Source organism: Loxodonta africana, chromosome 3, assembly GCF_030014295.1.
Source record: "Loxodonta africana isolate mLoxAfr1 chromosome 3, mLoxAfr1.hap2, whole genome shotgun sequence".
Lineage (NCBI taxonomy): Eukaryota > Metazoa > Chordata > Mammalia > Proboscidea > Elephantidae > Loxodonta > Loxodonta africana.
Window position 1 is genome coordinate 24,869,893 of NC_087344.1, and position 24,208 is coordinate 24,894,100.

Consider the following 24,208-nt stretch of genomic DNA (forward strand, 5'->3'; position numbering starts at 1 on the left):
TAGCAACCATGCAGAAGGTCAGGTACTTAATATAAAAGTGCCACACCACCTTAATTTAAAATAACAAAATTCTCAAGAGAGAAGCAGGCTTCCAAGGCAAAGAAGTCACATTTTCTAGAATCCATTTTTTAAGAGAAAGTCTCCTAAAAATACTTGTTAGTGCTCATAGCTATAGTTTGCAGAGCGCTTACTACCGGCCAGGTGCTACGGAATAGTTCACAAGCATCTCATCAGCCAATTCCCGCAACAGCCCTAGGACCTGCGAGCAATTACTGTCCCAACTGATGGATGTGAAAACTGAGGCTCAGAAGTGAAGTCACTTGTCCCCAGCCCCTACATCCGTCCAGCCACGGAGCCAAAGCTCCCACAGGCCATGGGTGTGTGGAGCCCTTTCTCGGCACCACCCAACTCTCGTGGGGGATGGGGAAGGGGTGTCTGAAGCCTCCACAGCTCTGTACCCTCCCCCTTCACGACTTCTGTGGGCCACCTGCACCCCAGGGCTCACCACACTCCTTAAGGGGCTCGTCCGACTAGTCCTGTCAGTCCTTGACCGGGTTGCACACTTTCTCCAGGGTGATGCATTCGCCACTGTGGCACTTGAATTTGTTGGGCCCCTCACACAGCATCACTAGGACAGCCAGAGACAGGGGGGGTCAGGTGCTTCTGAGTGCAGGAGACTGCTTAGAAGTCTTTAATGTGATGGTTAATTCATCTAAGAATATATGTAAATATATTCATTAATAAAACATAATAATGACTGAACACCTGTGAAACACCACCTAGCTTAAGAATTAGAATGTTACTTAAAGCAGGGTTCAGCAGACTTTGGCCTATGGGCCAAATCAGTTCATTTAAATAAAGTTTTATTAGAACTCACTCAGAGTTGAGTAGTTCTGAAAACATCTACTCTCTGGCCCTTTACAGAAAAGGCTTGCCGACACCTGATCTAGACTACCATGGCTGTCTTTCCCTGTCCCATCCTGTTAAGACCCATAAGCCAAGAAAACCAAACCTGTTGCCTTCAAGTTGATTCCGACTCACAGCGACCCTATAAGCACAGAGTAGAACTGCCCTGTGGGGTTTCCAAGGTGCTGCTGGTAGATTCGAACTGCTAATGTTTTGCTTAACAGCCGAGCTCTTAACCACTGTGCAACCAGGGCTCTGACTCCACCACTGTTTAGAATTAATTCTACTGGGGTTGAATCTCTGGGTTGCTACCAGTTTTTGCTGTGACAACAGTGCTGCTGGGATCATTTCAGAGTGCGGGTCCCGGTGTACTGCCAGTTTCTCCAGAGAACGTTTCCAGGCATAGAACTGCTGGGTTGTCCGCTCAGGAAACTGCTGCAGACATCATATCACGCCTATAACCGTGAGTGCTGTGCGCACTGGCCTTATTAAATCTCCCCACCTCGAAGTAGGTGCTTTTATTATGCACATTTTCAGATAAGGGGAAGTGAGGCTCAACCAGGGGTCAAGTAACTTGCCCAAGGACCCATAACTAGTGGGGGCTGAGTGGGAGTCCCAAGCCCAGGCCCACACCTGCATTCACCACCAGCAGCCTCCTAATGCCCCCCTCGCAACTTTACAGAGCGCTTCACAAAGAGCAAGGCACTGAGAGATGGGGGCCAGGAGACCAGGTGGCACGCTGCTGTGCCTGTCCGCAGCCCAGGTACAAAAGCCCCTCCTTGCACTGATGCAGCCAAGCTCGTCGCTCAGGTCCTTGCAGTGTACTCCTTGTCGCACTGCTGGCTGCAGTGGATGCAGGTCCCATTCCCACATTGGAACTGGTCAGACCAGCATGTGGCCATGGCTGGAAAAGACAGGAGGGTTAACTCTCTCAGGAAGAGGCAGTAAGAAAAAATCCCCTCTGCTCTAAAGCCGCCATCGCCCATGACGGGCCAAAGGGAACCCACTGCGTTGGCCCTCTGAGCAGCCATATGGGTGGGGACTTCGGAGAGGAAAAAGTGAAGCCTCTTCGACTAGGAGAAGAAAATGGCTCATCCTCCAGTTCCGAGAAAGAAGAGACCCAGGTCAAAAAACAGCCTTCCTGCCTACCACCTGTCTTCATATTCTAACTGCTAACCAATGTAGATTTCAGAAGTTTCTTTTTTTTACAACAGTATTTTGTTCCTCAATGAAAAAGAATCAAGGATCAGCACAACTAGATGGTGCCCGGCTACCACAGCTGGCTGCTCTGACAGGGATCACAATAGAGGGTCCTGGACAGAGCTGGAGAAAAATGTAAAACAAAATTCAAACTCACAAAAAAAGACTAGACTCACTGATCTGATGACAGAGACCAGGTAAACCCCAACAGTATGGCCTTCAGACACCCTTTTAACTCAGTACTGAAGTCACTTTTGAGGCTCACCCTTCAGCCAAAGATTAGAGAGGCCCATAAAATACACAATAATATGTGTAGCTCAACCATGTATATGAGACTAAACGGGCACATCACCCAGGAGAAAGGACGAGAAGGCAGAAAGAGACAGAAAACCTGGATGAATGGAAACGGGAACCATTGGAGAGAGTGTTGACATGTTGCAGGGTTGGCAACCAATGTCACAAAACATTAGTTAACAATATTAATTGTTTAACGAGAAACTAATTTGCTCTGTAAACCTTCATCTAAAGCACAAGAAAAAGAAAACGAATTAAGGAAAATTTCTATTAAAGTAACAGCAGTTTGGAAAATAGGAAGGGAGAAAAAAAAAAACCACCCCAAATCCTAACTCCCTAACATAGCCACTAAGATTTTCTTAGATTTCCCTCCAGTCCTTCCTCACTTGCGTTTGTCAGAACATGGAACTCATTAAAAAGCCGACAGACCCAACAGGAGGTCCTCAGCAGATCAGGCGAGGCAGATGGGAGCAGCTGCCACCAGAGGCAGGGAGGAGCCCAGTAAATTAGGGCAAAACGAACAGGGACCATGAGTATAATACAGCCGTTGAAATGGCCGACCGTGAGCGTGGAAAGTGCTTACGTGAGGACGCTAAGTGAAAAAGCAGACCTTAACATCAGAATCCCGTGGACGCGTGTGGTGGCTGGCCGCATTCTATAACTTGATCTCACACAGGTTTACTTGCCCTGCTAACGCATTAGGCTGGGTATTTGTGCTTTACGCATTTTTCTGTGTGTTACAGTTCACAATAAAAACGTTTCCAGTAAAAAAAATTAGACTCCGGATGTCAGTGAAGAGATCATACAAGCGTGGACGGAATGATCCCTCTTTAATCCAGGTGTTTGTCTTCACATTGACAACAGCAACTGAACGTAACTCTACCAAAAATGAAGCTGTGACAGCTAATGTGGTAGAATGACAGAGATTTTGGTTTTCACAGTGTGTGTCCTCAGAAAAGTCCTTTAGCCTTTCTGTGCTTCAGTTTCCTCATCTGTAAAATAGGGAAAACCCGCCTCCCAGGTATGGAAATTAAATGAGTATGTGTTATGTTTTAGAACAGATCACATACGAAGTCACCAATTTTATAAAATGTGACTTTAAAACAAGTTTGTTGTTATTGTTGTGTCCCATCAAGTTGATCCTGACTCACAGCAACTTTAAACGATGGAGTAGAACTGCCCCACAGGGTTTCCAAGGCTGTAGTCTTTACGGAAGCAGACTGCCACGCCTTTCTCCCAAGGAGTGGCTGGGGGTTTGAACTGCCGACCTTTAGATTAGCATCTGAGTGCCTAACCACTGCGCCACCAGGGCTCCTCAAAACAAGTTTAGATCTACACAAGGATTACAACTATGTGAGAACTGATTACATCTGGGTCAAGATGCAAAAAGAAAACAAGTTTTCGATTTGCAGTGTTTCTGACATGATAAAACCAGCTGCCATCAAGTCCGTTTGGGCTCATGGTGACCCCACATGTGTCAGAGAGGAACTACGCTCCACAGGGTTTTCAATGGCAAATTTTTCTTTCGAGGCACCTCTGGGTGGACTCAAACCTCCAACCTTTTGGTTAGCAGCAAGCATGTTAACTGTTTACACCACCCAGGGCCTCTCTAACACGAAAGAGTTGTTAGTTGCTATTGATTCGTCTCCACTCATGGCGACCCCACGTGTGCAGAGTAGAACTGCTTCACAGGGCTTTCAAGGTTGTGACCTTTCAGAAACAGATCACCAGGTCTGTCTCCCAAGGTGCCCCTGAGTGGGTTCAAACCACCAACCTTTCAGCTAGTAGTGATGCACTTAACCGTTTGCGCTACCCAGGGACTCCGTTCTAACACACTAACAATCCCCATTTAAGGAGCCCTAACACAGGGCCAGATACAGGGCCACATTCTTTATTTGCACTGTCTCCAGCTCAGGAGCCACTAACCATGAGGCTATTAAGCTTTAAATAAATAAAATTAAAAATTCACTAGCCACGTTTAAGCGCCCGATAGCCACATGGGGCTAGTGGCTATTGTGCTGACAGTGTTGATAGAGAAGATTTCCACCATCACAGAAGCTTGTCTTGGACAGAGCTGGACTCTAACCACAACCCACACAGGTCACTGCTGTTACCCCATTCTATCGAGGGGTGGAGAAGACCACGACACAGTGAGGCTGAGTTCTCGGCCAAGGGTCACTCAGCTCAACGCCTCCAGCCCAGGCCTGGGACCCAGGATCCTTCCTGGGCCGATAATACTGCAGCCTGTGGCTTGCTCCCTTAATCAAGAGATGAACTAGGGGTAAAAGACAGTCACATATGGGGGCTACTGTCTCCCTCACATGATCAGAAAAATGAGAAGAAACTGAAGTGGGGCCAGCTTCCTTGCTGTGTGGTTTGAAATCACTGAACCACTTAAAGCCACTGTCCGTCCTACAGCAGGATGCCAGGCCTTACCACAGTCCTCCTCGTCTGACTTGTCCTTGCAGTCGGGGGCGGCGTCACAGCGCCAGCTGACGTGGATACACTCGCTGCCATGGCAATGGAACTTGAAGGCGGAGCAGGGGTCATTGTCCCTTTGTGGGGCAGATGTGTTGTGGCCCCCACAGTGCTGCAGCCACTCGTCCGAGCCATCCTTGCAGTCAGGGTCGCCATCGCAGGCCCACAGCTCAGGGATGCAGGTGGAGGTGTTGCACTGAATGTTGGCAGGGCCGCAGGTGGTCATGGTCACAGGGCAGGCGTCCTCATCTGAGCCATCCAAGAAATCCCGGTCAGAGCCACGAACACCCCCGAGATGCACTTGCCATCGTGGCAGCGGAACTCGTCCTGGGAGCATGTCTTGGGGGCTGCGGGGTAGATGGGAGAGGAAAACCCCGTCACCATGGAGTCTCCAACACCAGCCCCTTCCACAGATGGGAAGCTGTGCCGTGGAGAGGTCAGACCCTGGCCAGCATGCTGGTGGAGAAGCTTGCAGGGTACTGATCAAGGCCCCGGGGCTCTGAACAGATTGCCTGGCTCACACCCGCTCCATCCCTGTTCAAAATGGGCAAGTCACTGTTCCTCTCTGTGCCTCAGTTTCCTCATCTGTACATGCCTTTTGGGATTGTTGTGACAACTAGTGGGTTAACGTGTTTGCAGCTTATAGGTGGGGACCAGCACACAGGAAGTGTTGTTTAAGGCTTTGACGTTAATTGTTCTTAAAAGGGCCAACACTGACACATAGCTCCAAAGTGCCTTCTCATTCAGGAATCTTGGCCTTCTTTCTTTCTTTTTTAATTGTGGTAAAAATAGACATAACAAAACATTTTTTACATGTACATTTCAAAGACATTAATGACACTCACCATGTGGTGCAACCATAACCACTATCCGTTTCCAAATTTTTTCATCACCCTTAAGAGATGCTCAGTGCCCCTTAAGCAATAACTCCCCCTTTCCCCTTTCCTCCGCCCCTAGTAACCACTAGTAAACTTTGGTCTCTATACGTTTTTGGCCTTACTGCTTAACACAATCCTCCAGCTCTGTGACACTCTTACTTTTGCTTGTTAGTTGTAGGATTGAGTCTCAGCCAACAAGCACCCACTGTCTGCTTGGCCTCCCAGGGAAAAGGCAGGGAGAGGTGGCTCATGATGGTCACAGTGGCTAACTGGAACATGTAGTAGGTGCCGTGCTGTGGACAAGGACTGCCTCAGTGAGTGTGTGACAACCCTGAGAGGAAACACCATGGCGCTCCTGCCTCCCGGTCAAGGTGGGACTTGAGGGGTGGGAGGGGCCTGGTATGAGCCCCCAAGAGACACAACACGGGCAGGTAAGCTGGGGAACAAAGTCTGGCCGCGCCCCAGGAAATGGTGTATATACCACTTCCCGGAAGCCTGGTGTAGTTATGGGCAAAATTATGAGAGAGCCCCGGGATCACACTCACCACAGTCTTGGTCGTCTGAGCCATTCTCGCTGTCCACTTGGGCATCACATCTCCAGAACTGAGGTATGCAGTTGTTAACCTGGCCCCCACAGCTGAAGTCCCCAGACTGGCAGGTAACAGACTCTATGAGAGAAATGGGATTGAAGCTTAATGCAAAGGGAAGACTAGACAAACTCACCAGTCCTATCTTTGCAAATGAAGAACCCAGAGTCTTCAGAGAGAGCGTGTAAATTCCACCTTTGTGTGTTGAAAGCAAGGGCATTTAATGGAACTTGCTAGAAATCAGTGGTTAAAGGACCAACTGCCATCAGGTCGAACCTGATTTATGGCAGCCCCTTGTGTGTGTCAGAGTACAACTGTGCTCCACAGGGTTTTCAATGGCTGATTTTTTGGAAGTAGAGCCACTCTTCTAAGGTGTTTTGGGTGGACTTGAACCTCCAACCTTTTGGTTAGCAGCCGAGTGTGTTAACACTCTGCACTACCCAGGGTCTCCTGTTAAAGAACAACCAAACCAAACCAACCCCATTGCCGTTGAGTCAATTCCAACTCATAGTGACCCTATAGGACAGAGTAGAACTATCCCATAGGGTTTCCAAGGAGCAGCTGGTAGATTAGAACTGCTGACCTCTTGGTTAACAGCTGAGCTCTCAACCACTCTGCCACTGGGGCTCCTGTTAAAGGACAGTCCCAGTAAAATCTCTCACTGCCTCCTGATCACTGGCTGCTTTTCCACCTCATCTCCCACCCGCCATCATTGCAAAGGGTCAGGAGGCGCACCACGCTCAGAGAGGACTCACTGCATGTCTCCTGGGACTCGTCAGAGCCGTCCTGGCACTCAGCGCTCCTGTAGCAGACCCACTTGTAGGTGATGCACTCGTTCTTTCCACACTTGTCTCCTGCTGAGAGAGAAGAAAAGGAGAACGGAGGCCCCTCAGTGCTAGGTCAGAGAGTGAACAAGTGACCAATTTCCTGCCAACTAAAGAATGAACCTGAAATACAATCCTATGAACAATAGTCCGAGTCCCAGGAAATACAAGTCCAAGAAATAAGTAAGTCCAAATTATCAACAATTTTAAAGATTTGATGGTTGTTAAGTCCAAAGTGTGGATCTATTGAGGGATGGCAGCAAAGTATTAGAACTTCCGTGCACAGCTGTTTAGCCTTGAGGCTGCTGAAAGACATTTCCCAGCATCTGTTCTCCTCCATGTTAATAAGACCCTCATTTGGAAATGGATAGTGGTGATGGTTGGACCGAGTGGTGAATATAATTAATGTCAAAGAATTGTACATGTAAAAAAATGCTGAAATGGCAAATGCTTTGTTATATATGTATTTAATCACAATAAAAAAAGAAGACCTCAAAGTTTCAGGTGGGCAAATGACGCAAATAAGGTTTATGATTTCCCAACCTCCCTTGCAGCTAGCTGTGGCCATGTGACTAAGCTTACGCCAAAGGGATGTGAGTGGATGTGACATGTGCAAATTCCAGGTCATGGCCTTAAAGGAAAGGGTAGAAAGACTGACCATTTGCTTATTTTCATTGTGTTGCAACATTCTGTCATTAGCCTGTGTCTAATTTAATGGATTCATGGGTTAGCTTTAACCAACTTTCCTAAAAAAAGACAGGTGACACAACAAGAAAACCAGAGGTTGAATTCTGCCTTAACTGTATAGTGCGGCTTCAGATGTTAACAGATTATAATATGAACGAGACACTTACAAATGTTATGTATTTAATTTTTATCTATTATCATCTTTTTTTTTTTAACATTTTGGTTTTTGTGTTACAGTTAAGCTTTGTAATGAACATAATATATTAGTGCAGGTACATAAAAAATAAATATGTTGGGGAGGGCATGCTCGTATTTTTTTTTAGTAAGGGGTGTGTGTGATTTTAAAAGTCTGAAAACGAACTAGTTAGGATTATGACCAAAAGACTGTAGGGCCAAGTGCAATGTGGTATATTGGATTTGTATCCTGGAACAGGAAAACGATGTTAGAGGAAAAATTGGGGAAATCCAAATAAAGCCTAGAGGGATAGTAAAATGCTGATGTTAATCTCTTAGTTTTGACAAAAGTACCCTAGTTACATAAGATGTTGACATATAGGGGAAATTGGATGAGGAGTTTATGAGAACTCTCTGTACATCTTTGCAACTTGTCTGTAAATGTAACGGTATTCCAGGAAAACACAAGGGGTCTCCATGAGTCAGAATCAACTCCATGACAAGGGGTTTTAATGTTATTCCAAAACAAAAAGGTTATCGGAGGAAAAAAATCCTTGAGACAGGAGATTACATAAAGTCTAACAATCCCACTCTTAAACATTAACAATGAGGGTGAATAAAGATTTATGGAGCATTTCGGGTGCAGGAGACTTGTGAAAGCAAGACCACGAATTCGATGATGAAGAAAGAGCCATGAGCCTCTATTTTACCCCATCTGTCTCCACCGAAGTTAATACTAAGAGATATGGACCAGAAAGCAGATCATAGGCAGAAGAGAGGAGGAAGAGCACGCCTAGAAATTTCCCTCCCAGGCTCATGCATCTATGGCTGCTGCTCCCTCTTCCCATCCCATTTCCTCATTTTTTTTTACAAGGTGCAGACATCTGTTTTCCCTGTAAATTACTGCCCTGAAAACGCTACAAGTGAGGAAGAAAGGGATGCCCCTGAGGTTACAGGACTTCACCAACAACTCCCAATCCTGAGCTGTGAGAGTTACAACACTGAGGAAGTAGAAGTCTCCTTTTGCAGAAACCTGGGAGCACTCTTCAGCTTGACACACAACCTGCCTCCATGCTGGATCCCGTTAACCTTTCACAACCCCAAGGGCCTGCAGTTTCCTTTGCCTGCAATGCCCCCTCCCTGCCCCCACCCCTTTGCTTGGCCAACTCCTACTGGTGTTTGGTTCAACTTCATGCTGATCTTCAAAGAAAAAAACTGATTTAGGTACCCCATGAGCTCCTAAAATATCTTTTTCTTACCCCTATGACACTGCATCAAAATTGCCTGTTGACTTGTGTACCTCCTAGCCTGGACTCATCAGCCCAATGCCTGACATAGTCATAATAATTTTAATAGGCAGGCTGAAATTTAGAGCCGGGTCCATCACCAAGCCAGGCAAGGTTTGGGGAAAGGAGTGTTCTTCCACACTCCATCTTTTAAGAGAGTAACAGGGTAGAACCTGTTAAAATTCAAAGCGAAGGGTCCAGGCTCCAGCAGATACACTAACACAAGCGCACAACAATGTAAGTTCAAGGATCCAACAAGACTTTACTTACAACAGAGAAAAGGGGAAATATCTGTGGTAGTTTAAAATACTTTCACAAATTCTGTGGCACTCCCTTTAAAAGGTGGAGCCTAATTTCCCTCCTGTGGAGTGGGCTCCAGAGTTACTGACTTGCTTCTGATAGAAAATGCTAGAAGCATGTGGCTTCTGAGATGAGGTCATAAAAAGCCCTGTAGCTTCCTCCCTGCTCTCTCTTGAACTGCTTGCTTTGGGGAAGCCAACTGCATGTCAGGGCTGTTTGAGTTTCTTTTAAGAATGTTTTACTCTTGAAATTAAAGAAAGGAAAAAACTAAGTGAGAGAATTGAAAGACGCAGTCACTATGTACCTCTGGCTTTAGCCCAGGTTACTCTGGCCCTTTGTTGTCGTTGGTTAGGTGCCGTCGAGTCGATTCCTACTCATAGCAACCCTAGGTACAACAGAACGAAACATTGCCCAGTCCTGCACCACCCTCACAATCTTTGCTATGCTTGAGCCCATTGTTGCAGCCACTGTGTCAATCCATCTCATTCACTCTGACCCTATAACTTCCCAAATGGCTTTCGTTGGCATCGGTCCTTCTAATCGGGTAGACATGGCCAGAGATCCCCAGATACCCTTGAATATCTCACCCGACCTTGAACCTGATCCTGAACCCGGGCTGAGGGCTCTGAGGGCTCTGGGGGTCAGGGGTTCTGAGACTCCACATTCTTGTACTTCATTACTGTCCTCTGGTTTATAAACTGCCCCACCATACAGATGAGTGTATTTTCGTCATACAAGATGGAGGAAGCACTTGCCCACAGCCAGGGGATGACTGGAAAAGGTAAGTCGTTTCTGATTTTCCATAACCTGATGCCAGCCATCGTGGAGTGTTACACACACACACACACACACACACCATCTTTCACTGTACTGGACTCTAGCGAGCACAATTAAACTATCATTTGGGTTGTTTTTCCTTGTCTAAAGGAGCCTGGTGGCACAGTAGTTAAAGTGCTCAGCTGTTAACCAAAAGGCCGGTGGTTCGAACCCACCAGCCACTCTGCAGGAGAAAAATATGGCAGTCTGCTTCTGTAAAGGTTACAGCCTTGGAAACCCTATGGGGCAGTTATACTCTGTGCTATAGAGTTTCTATGAGTTGGAATCGACTTGACAGCAACTGACAAAAACATTCATTTCTATCTTGGTGGCACACACAGCAATTTTGTGTAGATTCCCTGAGAGGCAGTGTAGTGAGGTAGTGAGCTGGTGGCTACACCAGGTTACTAGGTTTGAATTAAATGGCTTTCTAGGCCATTCAATTAGAATGGCTCGGGCAACTGACTTGATCCTTCTCAGCCTCAGTTTCCTCATCTGTAAAACGGGAGAATGTCGTTGTGTGCCATCAAGTCGATTCCAACTCATAGCAACCCTATAGCACAGAGTAGAACTGCCCCATAGGGTTTCCTTGGCTGTAAATCTTTACAGACACAGATCACCAGGTCTTTTCTCCTGAGGAGCTGCTGGTGGGTATGAACTGACAACCTTTTGATCAGCAGCCAAGTGCTTTAACTATTTTTTTTTTTATTAACTTTTATTGAGCTTCAAGTGAATGTTTACAAATCAAGTCAAACTGTCACATATAAGTTTTGCTTTAACTATTGTGCCAATAGCAGTCCCTATTCCCTGTTGGAAACCCTGGTGGCGTTGTGGTTAAGAGTTCAGCTGCTAACCAAAAAGGTCAGCAGTTCAAATCCACCGGGTGCTCCTTGGAAACCCTATGGGGCAGTTCTACTCTATCCTTTAGGGTTGCTATGAGTCAGAATCGACTCGACGGCAACAGGGTATTCCCTTTTGTGAGGAGCTCTGCCCAGATCCTGACATAGTTGACATTAACTTAAAAAAATAAAAAAAGACAGGTGATATATTCATACAAAAGAATACTACTCAGCAGTAAGAATGGACAAATGACTGATATAGGCAAAGAAATGGATGGCTCTCTGAAACATTATGTTGTGTCTGGCTCAAGAGTACATACTGTATGATTGCATTTATAGGAAGTTCTGTTGTTGTTTTTGTTATTAGCTGCCGTCATGTCAGCCCCAACTCATGATGACCCCATGCATAATGGAACAAAATGCTCGGACCTGTACCATTCCCGTGATCAGCTGCAGACTGGACAATGTTCCGTTGTGACCTACAGGGTTTACAATGGCCGATTTTTGGCCTTTCTTCCTAGTCCGTCTTAGCCTGGAAGCTCTACTGAAAGCTGTTCAGCATCATGGCAGCACACAAGCCAGCACTAAGAGAATGGTAGTAACTGCACATGAGGTGCATCGGCTGGGAATCAAAACCAGGTCTCCAGCCCAGGAGGTGAGAACACCACTATTGAACCACCAATGCCTCATATGAAGTTCTAGTGCAGGCAAAACTAGACATCAGGTTAGTGTTTAATTCTGGGGTAGGTGGGGTGATTAACAGGAAAGGGGCACCAAGGAACTTTCTAGGGAGGATGGAAATAGTCTACGTCTTGATGGGAGGTGGGTGGTGGATGGTGGTTACACTTGTCAAAACTCAACTTTTCGCTTAATATCTGTCCATTTTGTAGTAGGTCAACTATACCTCAATTTAAAAAGAAAACAAACTCAGGACCTTCCAAGTTCAAGTCCAATGCTCTTTCCAGAGGCTGGGGAACTGATGTGATGAAATTAGGAGGTATGAGGAGAACCAAAACACGGATGGAGGTGGTAAAGATGGTGAAACATAAGGAGTATTTAGAAGAATCAACAGAACTTGGTAACTGTGAATCACAGTGGCCACAGTCTAGAACCCAGGTGACAAGGAGAACGGATGGTGGAAGACAGGGAGGAAGAGAAAAGTGAATGAGTTCAGCTTTGGAATTTGCTGTGGTCCCAGATACCATCGCCCAACTACTGATCAGTACAGGATGTCTCACTCAGCAGTGCTTCTACAATCTACCCCACACCCCCTGACTCACAGCTGAACTATGATAGTTCTAAAAGGAGGAAATGACTCATATCTCCCCACTTCTTGCACAAAAAAGCATTTGGAATTGCAGGACTCTCAGAAAAAATACAACAAGAAATTTCAGGCAAAGAGCATTTGCAATGAGGAGCTTGGAAGTGGAGCTTCAATCACCCCACCACTAAGCAGCCCAGGGATTGGGGCTTCAGTTACCACTAATCCACTGTCCTGCTTCCCAGCCTTTGCTTAAGGGCCCATCAGACACACAAAATGTGCCACTTAGGAGACTGGAAACACTAGTTAACACCTTAAACCCATTGCTGTCAAGTCAATTTCAACTCATAGTGATCCTATAAGGCAGAGTAGAACTGCTCCGTAGTTTCCAAGGCTGTCATCTTTAAGGAAGCAGACTGCCACATCTTTCCCCTGCCGAGTGGCTGGTGGATTCGAACTGCTACCTTTTGGTTAGCAGCTGAGTGCCTAACCATGCATCACCAGGGCTCCTTTTAATTAACACCATAAGGCTCTTTAAAGAGGGACAAAGAACAATAAAACGCCTTTGACCATCAAGTCCACCCCCCAACACTTCTTCAAACATTTGCTAGCCACAGGTGGCTAAAGACCTCAATAACCAGAAGACCTTGTCGCTACCTGTTTCTGTCAGAACAGGCGATCCATCAGCTGGCCAATCTGTAGGCAATGTTTAAAATGTGGATTTCACTGCTACAGCCACTGCCAGATGGCAGTTGGCCGGGAAATAAGCCCCAAGGCCTTGCCAGTCGGTGGGGATCAGGAACAGAGTACGGAATGAGTGACAGTATATCATGCCAGTGTTCCCACATGAGCCAAGACCCTCCTGAACAAGGGAATGGAACTAGTCCTGTTCCAAACACCACAGCCCAAAGAAAGCGCACATCTTCCTTGTCTTTCCCTGGTGCTGCAGAACCAAGTTTTGGGTTTTTCCAAGTCAGTTCATTTGAATTTCAGCAAAAGCAAGCCAGCATTACCTTCTGCCCTTCTAGCTCCAGCATACTGGGGATGCCTACAATTATGTAAGCTCTGCACCCCTTCAAAAAAAAAATCTTTCAACTCTGGCCCTCAGATTTCTGGTGTTGAATTTCTGGTGCCAGGGACAAGGTTATCGAAACAGAAGAGGAGCATTCTCATTTCTGCTTTTTCGCCAGCATGCAAATGAGGTGGTGAACGTTTTCGATGTTTGCTGTAAAACAGTTGTTGTACAGGGAAATCAAGACTGTAGATGGAATCATTTCCTTGACTGAAGAAAATCCCCTGGGCTGGCCTAATGACTCAGCTGAAAGCAAATGAGAAGTCAATTTGCCAATGTTATGATGGGAAACAAACTGGATGATGCCAAGGTATTTTCCCCTCTGGGGTGATCGTGAAGGCCAGATCTTGTTGCCCACTGCGCGTTTGGAAGAGGACTCTTGATGTTAGCTGCTGGTTGCTTCCACAGCCTCTTAGCAACAAACAGCCACTGACAGCCAGCGAAGTGTGAATGCGAAGAATGGAATTAATGTGGAACGGGAGGAGACTTCTAAGGCTTGAGCATGTGCTCATGGCAAAGCACAGAGCAGCAAAAGCTTTTGGAATTACACCTTCATACAACTGGAGATGAGCAGGAACAGCGCGGAAAGACAGAATGACACATATACCCCACTGCTATTCAGCCAATTTCAATTCATAGCGACACTACAGGACAGAGTAGAACTGCCCCATAGGGTTTCCAAGGCTGTAAATCTTTATGGGAGGAGACTGCTACATCCTTCTCCTGAGGAACCACACGTAACTCACCTGAAAGGTGTTTGGTCTCAATAAAGCTCTTCCCATATTTTGCCAGTGTTCCCTGGAAGAAAATCCCCCTGGAGCATGTTGCTAAATTGGGACATACTCAATGCTTCACACAAGCTAACTGATTTCGATCTAAGTGAAGGTATTCCAACCACCTTGGTTTGCAAAGGGACGGACAAGCAGCTTTCCTGGAAATGCCCTGAAGACAGTGGAGGAGCAAGCTGGAGCAGGTAGGGCTGCCTACACTTGCATAAGCTAAACCATCATCCTGCTAACATCAGAAGAGAAAAGCAGCTGCCAGCTCTCAGAAGCCTGGGAAAAACCCTAGGGCTTGTCGTTTTTCTGGGAACAGAAGACACATGCATCAGCTCTTCCGCCACCCAGCGAGATGGGAAACTAAAGCGAGGCCATTGCCTTGCTAAAGACTTCACTGGCAACATTTCCCAGGAAGGAGGTGATCACAAGAGGAATACAGGTTATCATGTACCTTTTTATCAGGTCATGCTTCATACAAGTGGGCGGCAGGCATGGCCACAATAATGCCCTGCTATGTGGTTGCTGGTGGCGTTGTGATTAAGAGCTACAACTGCTAACCAAAAGGTTGGCAGTTTGAATCCACCAGGCGCTCCTTGGAAACTCTATGGGGCAGTTCTACTTTGTCCTATAGGGTCACTATGAGTAGGAATAGACTTGATGACAATAAGAACAGGTTACATGTGGTTGCATCCAACCTCCCTCTCCTCCTGGCAGAGGCTGATGTATCACAGGTACAACAGATTTCAAGAGCTGAAAGCTTTCCACTCAAAGCCACCCCTCTGCCAATAAATAATAAGCTTCCTGCGATCCTGCTCAACAGATAGCCACAAGCCTCTCACAGGCTGAGCAGGCTGGAAGAAGGGAAAGAACCGTTTATCTATTGCCTATGGCTGGGCCACAATTAGGCATAAATATGGATCTCTTCCAGTCAGTTGGCCAGGAAGCTATCTTCCATATTTCTTGGCATAGACAAGTGAGCACCTCCAGCACTGCATCGGTTTGTTGAAACATCTCAACTGATATTCCGTCAATTCCTGGAGCTTAGCTTTTCACCAATACCTTCAGAGCAGCTTGGACTTCCTTTAATATCATTAGTTAATGATCATGTGCTACCTCTTGAAACGGTTGAACATCAACTAATTGTTTTTGGTATAATGATGCTGTGTGTTCCTTCCATCTTCTTTTGATGCTTCCTTCGTCGTTTACTATCTTACCCATAGAATCCTTCATTATTGCAACTCGAGGCCTGAATTTTTTCCTCAGTTCTTTTAGCTTGAGAAACGTCTAGCATGCTCTTCCCTTTTGGTTTTCTATCTCCAGCTCTTTGCACATGTCATTATAATGCTTTATTTTGTCTTCTCAAGCTGCCCTTTGAAATCTTCTGTTCAGTTCTTTTACTTCATCAATTCTTCCTTTTGCTTTAGCTGCTTGACACTCAAGAGCAAGTTTCAGAGTCTCCTCTGACATCCATCTTGGTCTTTTCTGTCTTTCCTGTGTTTTTAATGACCTCTTGCTTTCTTCATGTATGATGTCCTTGATGTCATTCCACAACTTGTCTGGTCTTTGGTCACTAGTGTTCAAGGTGTCAAATCTATTCCTGAGATGGTCTCTTAACTCAGGTGGGATATACTCAAGGTCATATTTTGGTTCTTGTGGACTTGCTCTGATTTTCTTCAGTTTCAGTTTGAACTTTCATATGAGCAATTGATGGTCTGTTTCCCAGTCGGCCCCTGGCCTTGTTCTGACTCATGATATTGAGCTTTTCCATCGTCTGCTTCCACCAAAAAAAAATCAAAAAACAAAAAAACCAAACCCAGTGCCCTTGAGTAGATTCTGACTCATGGAAACCCTGGTGGCATAGTGGTTAAGCGCTATGGCTGCTAACCAAAGGGTCGGCAGTTTGAATGCGCCAGGCACTCCTTGGAAACTCTATGGGGGCAGTTCCACTCTGTCCTATAGGGTTGCTATGAGTCTGTTTCCACAGATGCAATTAACTTGATTCCTGTGTGTTCCGTCTGGCGAGGTCCGTGTGTATAGTCACCGTTTATGTTGGTGGAAGAAGGTATTTGTAATGAAGAAGACATTGGTGTTGCAAAATCCTATCATTTGATCTCCAGCATTGCTTCTGTCACCAAGGCCATATATTCCAACTACCGATCCTTGTTCATTTCCGACTTTTGCATTCCAATCACCAGTAATTATCAATGCATCCTGATTGCATGTTCAATCAATTTCAGGATGCAGCAGCTAATAAAAATCTATTTCTTCATCTTTGGCCTTAGTGGTTGGTGGGTAAATTTGAATAATAGTTGTATTAACCGGTCTTCCTTATTGTTGTTGTTGTTAGGTGCTGTTGAGTCGGTTACGACTCATAGCCACCCTATGCACAACAGAATGAAACACTGGCAGGTCTTGCGCCATCCTTACAATCGTTGTTATGCTTGAGCTCATTGTTGCAGTCACTGTGTCAATCCACCTTGTTGAGGGTCTTCCTCTTTTCCGCTGACCCTGTACTCTGTCAAGCATGATGTCCTTCTACAGGGACTGATCCCTCCTGACAACATGTCCAAAGTATGTAAGATGCAGTCTCTCCATCCTTGCCTCTAAGGAGCATTCTGGCCACACTTCTTCCAAGACAGATTTGTTCGTTCTTTTGGCAGTCCATGGTATATTCAATATTCTTCGCCAACACCACAATTCAAAGGCGTCAACTCTTCTTCGGTCTTCCTTATTCATTGTCCAGCTTTCACTTACATATGATGCAATTGAAACTACCATGGCTTGGGTCAGGTGCACCTTAGTCTTCAGGGTGACATCTTTGCTCTTCAACACTTTGAAGAGATCCTTTGCAGCAGATTTGCCCAATGCAACGCGTCTTTTGCTTTCTTGACTGCTGCTTCCATGGCTGTTGATTGTGGATCCAAGTAAAATGAAATCCTTGACAACTTGAATCTCTTCTCTGTTTATCATGATGTTGCTCATTGGTCCAGTTGTGAGAATTTTTGTTTTCTTTATGTTGAGGTGTAATCCATACTGAAGGCTGTGGTCTTTGATCTTCATTAGTAAGTGCTTCAAGTCCTCTTCACTTTCAGCAAGCAAGGTTGTGTCATCTGCATAACGCAGGTTGTTAATGAGTCTTCTACCAATCCTGATGCCCCGTTCTTCTTCATATAGTCCAGCTTCTCGGATTATTTGTTCAGCACACAGATTAAATAGGTATGGTGAAAGAATACAACCCTGATGCACACCTTTCCTGACTTTAAACCAATCAGTATCCCCTTGTTCTATCCGAACAACGGCCTCTTGATCTATGTAAAGGTTCCTCATGAGCACAGTTAAGTGTTCTGGAATTCCTATTCTTCACAGTGTTATCCGTAGTTTGTTATGATCCACACAGTCGAATGCCTTTGCATAGTCAATAAATCACAGATAAATATCCTTCTGGTATTCTCTGCTTTCAGCCAGGATCCATCTGACATCAGCAATGATATCCCTGATTTCACGTCCTCTTCTGAAACCAGCCTGAATTTCTGGCAGTTCCCTGTCGATATACTGCTGCAGCCATTTTTGCTTGCTTGTGATATTAATGATATTGTTCTATAATTTCCACATTTGGTTGGATCACCTTTCTTGGGAATAGGCATAAATATGGATCTCTTCCAGTCAGTTGGCCAGGAATCTGTCTTCTATATTTCTTGGCATAGACAAGTGAGCATCTCCAGTGCCGCATCTGTTTGTTGAAACATCTCAATCGATATTCCGTCAATTCCTGGAGCCTTGTTTTTCGCCAATGCCTTCAGAGCAGCTTGGACTTCTTCCTTCAGTACCATCGGTTCCTGATCATATGCCACCTCTTGAAATGGCTGAACGTCAACTAATTCTTTTTGGCATAATGACTCTGTGTATTCCTTCCATCTTCTTTTGATGCTTCCTGCGTCATTTAATACTTTCCCCATGGAATCCTTCACTATTGCAACTTGAGGCTTGAATTTTTTCTTCAGTTCTTTCCGCTTGAGAAACGCTGAGTGTGTTCTTCCCTTTTGGTTTTCCATCTCCAGCTCTTTGAACATGTCATTATTATACTTTACTTTGTCTTCTCGAACCACCCTTTGAAATCATCTGTTCAGTTCTTTTGCTTCATCAATTCTTCCTTTTGCTTTAGCTGCTCGACGCTCAAGAGCAAGTTTCAGAGTCTCCTCTGACATCCATCTTGGTCTTTTCTTTCTTTCCTGTCTTTTCAGTGACCTCTTGCTTTCTTCATGGATGATGTCCTTGATGTCATTCCACAACTTGTCTGGTCTGCGGTCACTAGTGTTCAACGCGTCAAATCTATTCTTGAGATGGTCTCCAAATTCAGGTGGGATATACTCAAGGTCATATGTTGGCTCTCGTGGGCTTGCTCTGATTTTCTTCAGTTTCAGCTTGAACTTGCATATGAGCAATTGATGGTCTGTACCACATTCGGCCCCTGGCCTTGTTCTGACTGATGACATTGAGCTTTTCCATGGTCTCTTTCCACAGATGTAGTCAATTTGATTTCTGTGTGCTCCATCTGTTGAGGTTCATGTGTATAGTCACTGTTTATGTTGGTGAAAGAAGGTATTTCCAATGAAGAAGTCGTATTAACTGGTCTTCCTTGTAGGCATATGGATATTATCCTGTCACTGACAGCATTGTACTGCAGGATAGATCTTGAAATGTTCTTTTTGACGATGAATGCAACACCATTCCTCTTCGAGTTGTCGTTCCCAGCATAGTAGACTATAAAAATTGTCCAATTCAAAATGGCCAATACCAGTCCATTTCAGCTCACTGATGCCTAGGATATCGATGTTTATGTGTTCCATTTCATTTTTGTTGATTTCCAGTTTTCCTAGATTCATACATTGTACATTTCAGGTTCCAATGATTAATGGATGTTTGCAGCTGTTTCTTCTCATTTTGAGTTGTCCCACATCAGCAAATGAAGGTCCCAGAAGCTTTACTCCATCCACGTCATTAAAGTCAACTCTACTTTGAGGAGGCAGGTCTTCCCCATTCATCTTTTGAGTGCCTTCCAACCTGGTGGGCTCATCTTCCAGCACTATATCAGACAATGTTCCGCTGCTACTCATAAGGTTTTCGCTGGCTAATGCTTTTCAGAAGTAGACTGCCGGGTCATTTTTCCTAGTCTGTCTTAGTCTGGAAGCTCAGCTGAAACCTGTCCTCCATGGGTGACCCTGCTGGTATCTGAATACCGGTGGCATAGCTTCCAGCATCACAGCAACACACAAGCCTCCACAGTAGGACAAAATGACAGACACGTGGGGGTCTTCCTTGTAGGCGTATGGATATTATCCTATTACTGACTCCATTGTACTTCAGGATAGATCTTGAAATGTTCTTTTTGATGATGAATACAACACCATTCCTCTTCAAGCTGTCATTCCCAGCATAGTAGCCTATATGATTGTCCAATTCAAAATGGCCAATACCAGTTGATTTCAGCTCACTAATGCCGAGGATATCAATGTTTATGCATTCCATTTTTGACGATTTCCATTTTTCCTAGATTCATACTTTGTACATTCCAGGTTCCGATTATTAATGGATGTTTTCAGCTGTATCTTCTCATTTTGAGTCATGCCATATTTATGCCTATTCTCAAGAAAGGTGATCCAACCAAATGTGGAAATTATAGAACAATATCATTAATATCACACGCAAGCAAAATTTTGCTGAAGATCATTCAAAAACGGCTGCGGCAGTATATCAACAGGGAACTGCCAGAAATTCAGGCTGGTTTCAGAAGAGGATATGGAGTCAGGGATATCACTGCTGATGTCAGATGGATCCTGGCTGAAAGCAGAGAATACCAGAAGGATGTTTATCTGTGTTTTATTGACTATGCAAACGCATTCAGCTGTGTGGAGCATAACAAATTATGGACAACACTGCTAAATATGGGAATTGTAGAACACTTAATAGCGCTCATGAGGAACCTTTACATAGATCAAAAGCCAGTTGTTCGGACAGAACTAGGGGATACTGATTGGTTTAAAGTCAGGAAAGGTATGCATCAGGGTTGTATCCTTTCACCATATTTATTCGATCTGTATGCTGAGCAAATAATCCGAAGAGCTGGACTATATGAAGAACGGGGCATCAGCATCGGAGGAAGACTCATTAACAATCTGCATTATGCAGATGACACAACCTTGCTTGCTGAAAGTGAAGAGGACTTGAATTACTTACTAATGAAGATCAGAGACCACGGCCTTCAGTATGGATTGCACCTCAACATAAAGAAAACAAAAATCCTCACAACTGGACCAATAAGCAACATCTCGATAAATGGAGAAAAGATTGAAGTTGTCAGGGATTTCATTTTACTTGGATCCACAGTCAACAGCCATGGAAGGAGAGGTCAAGAAATCAAAGGACGCATTGCATTGGGCAAATCTGCTGCAAAGGACCTCTTCAAAGTGTTGAAAAGCAAAGATGTCACCTTGAAGACTAAGGTGTGCCTGACCCAAGCCATGGTATTTTCAGTTGCATCATATGCATGTGAAAGCTGGACAATGAATAAGGAAGACCGAAGAAGAGTTAATGTCTTTGAATTGTGGTGTTGGCGAAGAATATTGAATATACCATGGACTGCCAAAAGAACGAACAAATCTGTCTTGAAAGAAGTGCAACCAGAATGCTCCGTAGAAGCAACGACGGCGAGACTGCGTCTTACATACTTTGGACATGTTGTCAGGAGGGATCAGTCCCTGCAGAAGGACATCATGCTTGCCAAAGTACAAGGTCAGCGGAAAAGAGGAAGACCCTCAACAAGGTGGATTGACACGTGGCCGCAACAATGAGCTCAAGCATAACAAGATTGTAAGGATGGCGCAGGACCGGGCAATGTTTCGTTCTGTTGTGCATAGGGTCGCTATGAGTCGGAACCGACCCGATGGCACCTAACAACAACAATGGCTGGGCCAACTGCCTCTCAGCAGCTAATTTAAAATGTCCGGGGAGAAAGCGGGAACTTGGGATCATGCACCAACGAACCTCTTACCCAAATCTACATCTGAAGCCCCCCAAACGAAGAAACGTCAAAGCGGGCAGCTCAACTAACCCCTTTAGCGCCTCTGAACAGACAGGCAACCCAGGGCAGGCGGAGCGAGGGCGGCCCGAGGACACGATCAGGGCCGAGGCCTGGCAACAGACTGGGCGTTCGGCGGACGCTTCGTCCACGTTCGCAGATACAGCTACAGTCCGGGACTAGCCGCCTCCTTTGTGACAGAGCCCCGAAGGACCCCAGGCTTTTCCAGGCGTCGCTCTCAGTGAGAAGTAGGTGCGACGCGAACGCCACGCCAGCCCCGCCCCACGCGTGCACATGCTCCGCCCCGTGCCGCACGCCCCTCCACAGCCACGGCCTCCCATTGGCCGAGGGGAGTGGCTCGAGACCCGCCTGTTCGGACCGCAACCAATGGGAGCATGGGGGCGGGCCGGCGGGGCCGGAGGCGGTGACCCAGCGGAGAGGCGAGCGCGAGGCGCCGGGGGAGGCCGCTCCCGGCCGGGGGTAGTGGCTGAGCCCCCGGCCCCACAAAGCCGACTCCGCGGTCGAGGTATCCCCTGACCGCGGGCCAGCGCCGGGGAGGCTTGTGGGGACCTCCAGGTGGGTTAGCCTGGCCTCGGCGAGAGGGTCCCGGGTCGTCTTCGCCTCAAGAATGGCCGGAAGAGTGGGTCGCTCCCTTTCAGGGCTGGAGGTCCCTGTACTCCGCTCTGAGGAAAACGAGGGGGCACCTCAGCTGGAGGAGACCCCGTTTCCTCTGAGCCCTCCGAGACCCCCAAACCTCACGCCCACCTCAGTGCTCCCTCCAGCCTTTTGGGAAGCTCCTCGGGCCATTTTCCCGCAAGTCTCCCAAGTCGGGAGTGATTCTTTGCCACACACACAAATTGGAGGGGTCGGGCAGACCTTACCACCGCCCCCGAAGTCGGGGCTCCCTGACCCGCGTGCGCGCCCTGAGCCAGCCTTACCTGCAGCTCCCGCCGCGGCGAGGAGCAGGGCGATGGCGCAGCGCAGCCCCCAGCCTGCCGACCCCATGCTCGCAGCCTCGGTCTGGGACGCCCGGCCCGGCCCCGGGTCGGCTGTGTCTGGGCTGGAGCCTCGGGCTTCGCGCGGCACCGCGGCGACTACACGCGGGGCTGGAGTCATTGGCAGCATTTCAACGTGAGGTTTCTAGCAGGGGGAGGAGTTTGCGGTGGGGTGATTTTCAAAAATCTTCACCTCACTGCGGGAGGAGGAGTTTCGAACGCCCGATGTGACATGGGCTCTTTAACCCTTGAAGCCTTGACTCCGAAGCGGGTCCTTCCCACAGCACGCCAGGGCAGGCTGCTCCCTAAATTGGAAACGCTCCTCTTGAAAGATCCGGTTAAAGTTTCTCTTCACTTTTAACTGCGGCCATTTGCTTTTTGGTGCCCAACGGATGTTAAAAAACACTCTTCTAAAATACTGTAACTACAATTTCCCCTTTGCCTCGAACGGAAAAACTTTGAGGTTTTGTTAGAAGCTTATTTTGCCCTCCTTTCTCACTTGGCCTTTTCCTTTCCAGGAATTGTATAGATATTTTTAATTTATTTTGACTGCATAGTTTTTTTTTTTTTAATTTTTATTGTGCTTTAAGTGAAAGTTTACAAATCAAGTCAGTCTCTCACAGAAAAATTTATATACATCTTGCTACATACTCACAATTGCTCTCCTCCTAATGAGACAACCGGCTCCCTCCTGCCACTCTTTCTTTTCCTGTCCATTTCACCAGCTTCTAACCCCCTCCACCCTCTCATCTCCCCTCCAGGCAGGAGATGCCAACATAGTCTCAAGTGTCCACGTGATTCAAGAAGCTCACTCCTCACCAGCATCCCTCTCCAACCTATTGTCCAGTCCAATGCCTGTCTGAAGAGTTGGGTTCAGGAATGGTTCCTGTCCTGGACCAAAAGAAGGTCTGGGGGCCATGACCACTGGGGTCTTTCTAGTCTCAGTCAGACCATTAAGTCTGGTCTTATGAGAATTTGGGGTCTGCATCCCACTGCTCTCCTGCTCCCTCAGGGGTTCTCTGTTGTGTTCCCTGTCAGGGCAGTAATGGGTTGTAGCCAGGCACCATCTAGTTCTTCTGGTCTCAGGCTCATGTAGTCTCTGGTTTATGTGGCCCTTTCTGTCTCTTCGGCTCGTAATTACCTTGTATCCTTGGTGTTCTTCATTCTCCTTTGATCCCGGTGGGTTGAGACCAATTGATGCATCTTAGATGGCAGCTTGCTAGCGTTTAAGACCCCAGACACCACTCTCCAAAGTGGGATGCAGAATGTTTTTTTTAATAGATTTTATTATGCCAATTGACTTAGATGTCCCCTGAAACGATGGACCCCAAACCCCTGCCCCTGCTATGCTGGCCTTTGAAGCATTCAGTTTATTCAGGAAACTTCTTTGCTTTTGGTTTAGTCCAGTTGTGCTGACCTCGCTTGTATTGTATGTTGTCTTTACTGTCATCTAAAGTAGTTCTTATCTACTGTCTAATTAGTGAATATCCCTCTCCCACCCTCCCTCCCTCCCCCCTCTTGTAACCGTCAACGAATATATTCTTCTCTGTTTAAACTATTTCTCGAGTTCTTATAATACTGCTCTTAGACAATATTTGTCCTTCTGCAACTGACTAATTTCACTCAGCATAATGCCTTCCAGATTCCTCCAGGTTATGAAATGTTTCACAGATTAATCACTGTTCTTTTTCAATGCATAGTATTCCATTGTGTGAATATACCATTATTTATCCATTCATCCGTTGATGGACACCTGG

The 24,208-nt window shown here is 46.2% G+C and overlaps 1 pseudogene; it reads right to left on the reverse strand.

The window, feature by feature from the left end:
- Positions 1-667: 667 nt before the first annotated feature.
- LOC111751490 (low-density lipoprotein receptor-like) lies at positions 668-23,944 on the reverse strand (annotated as a pseudogene).
- Positions 23,945-24,208: the final 264 nt, after the last annotated feature.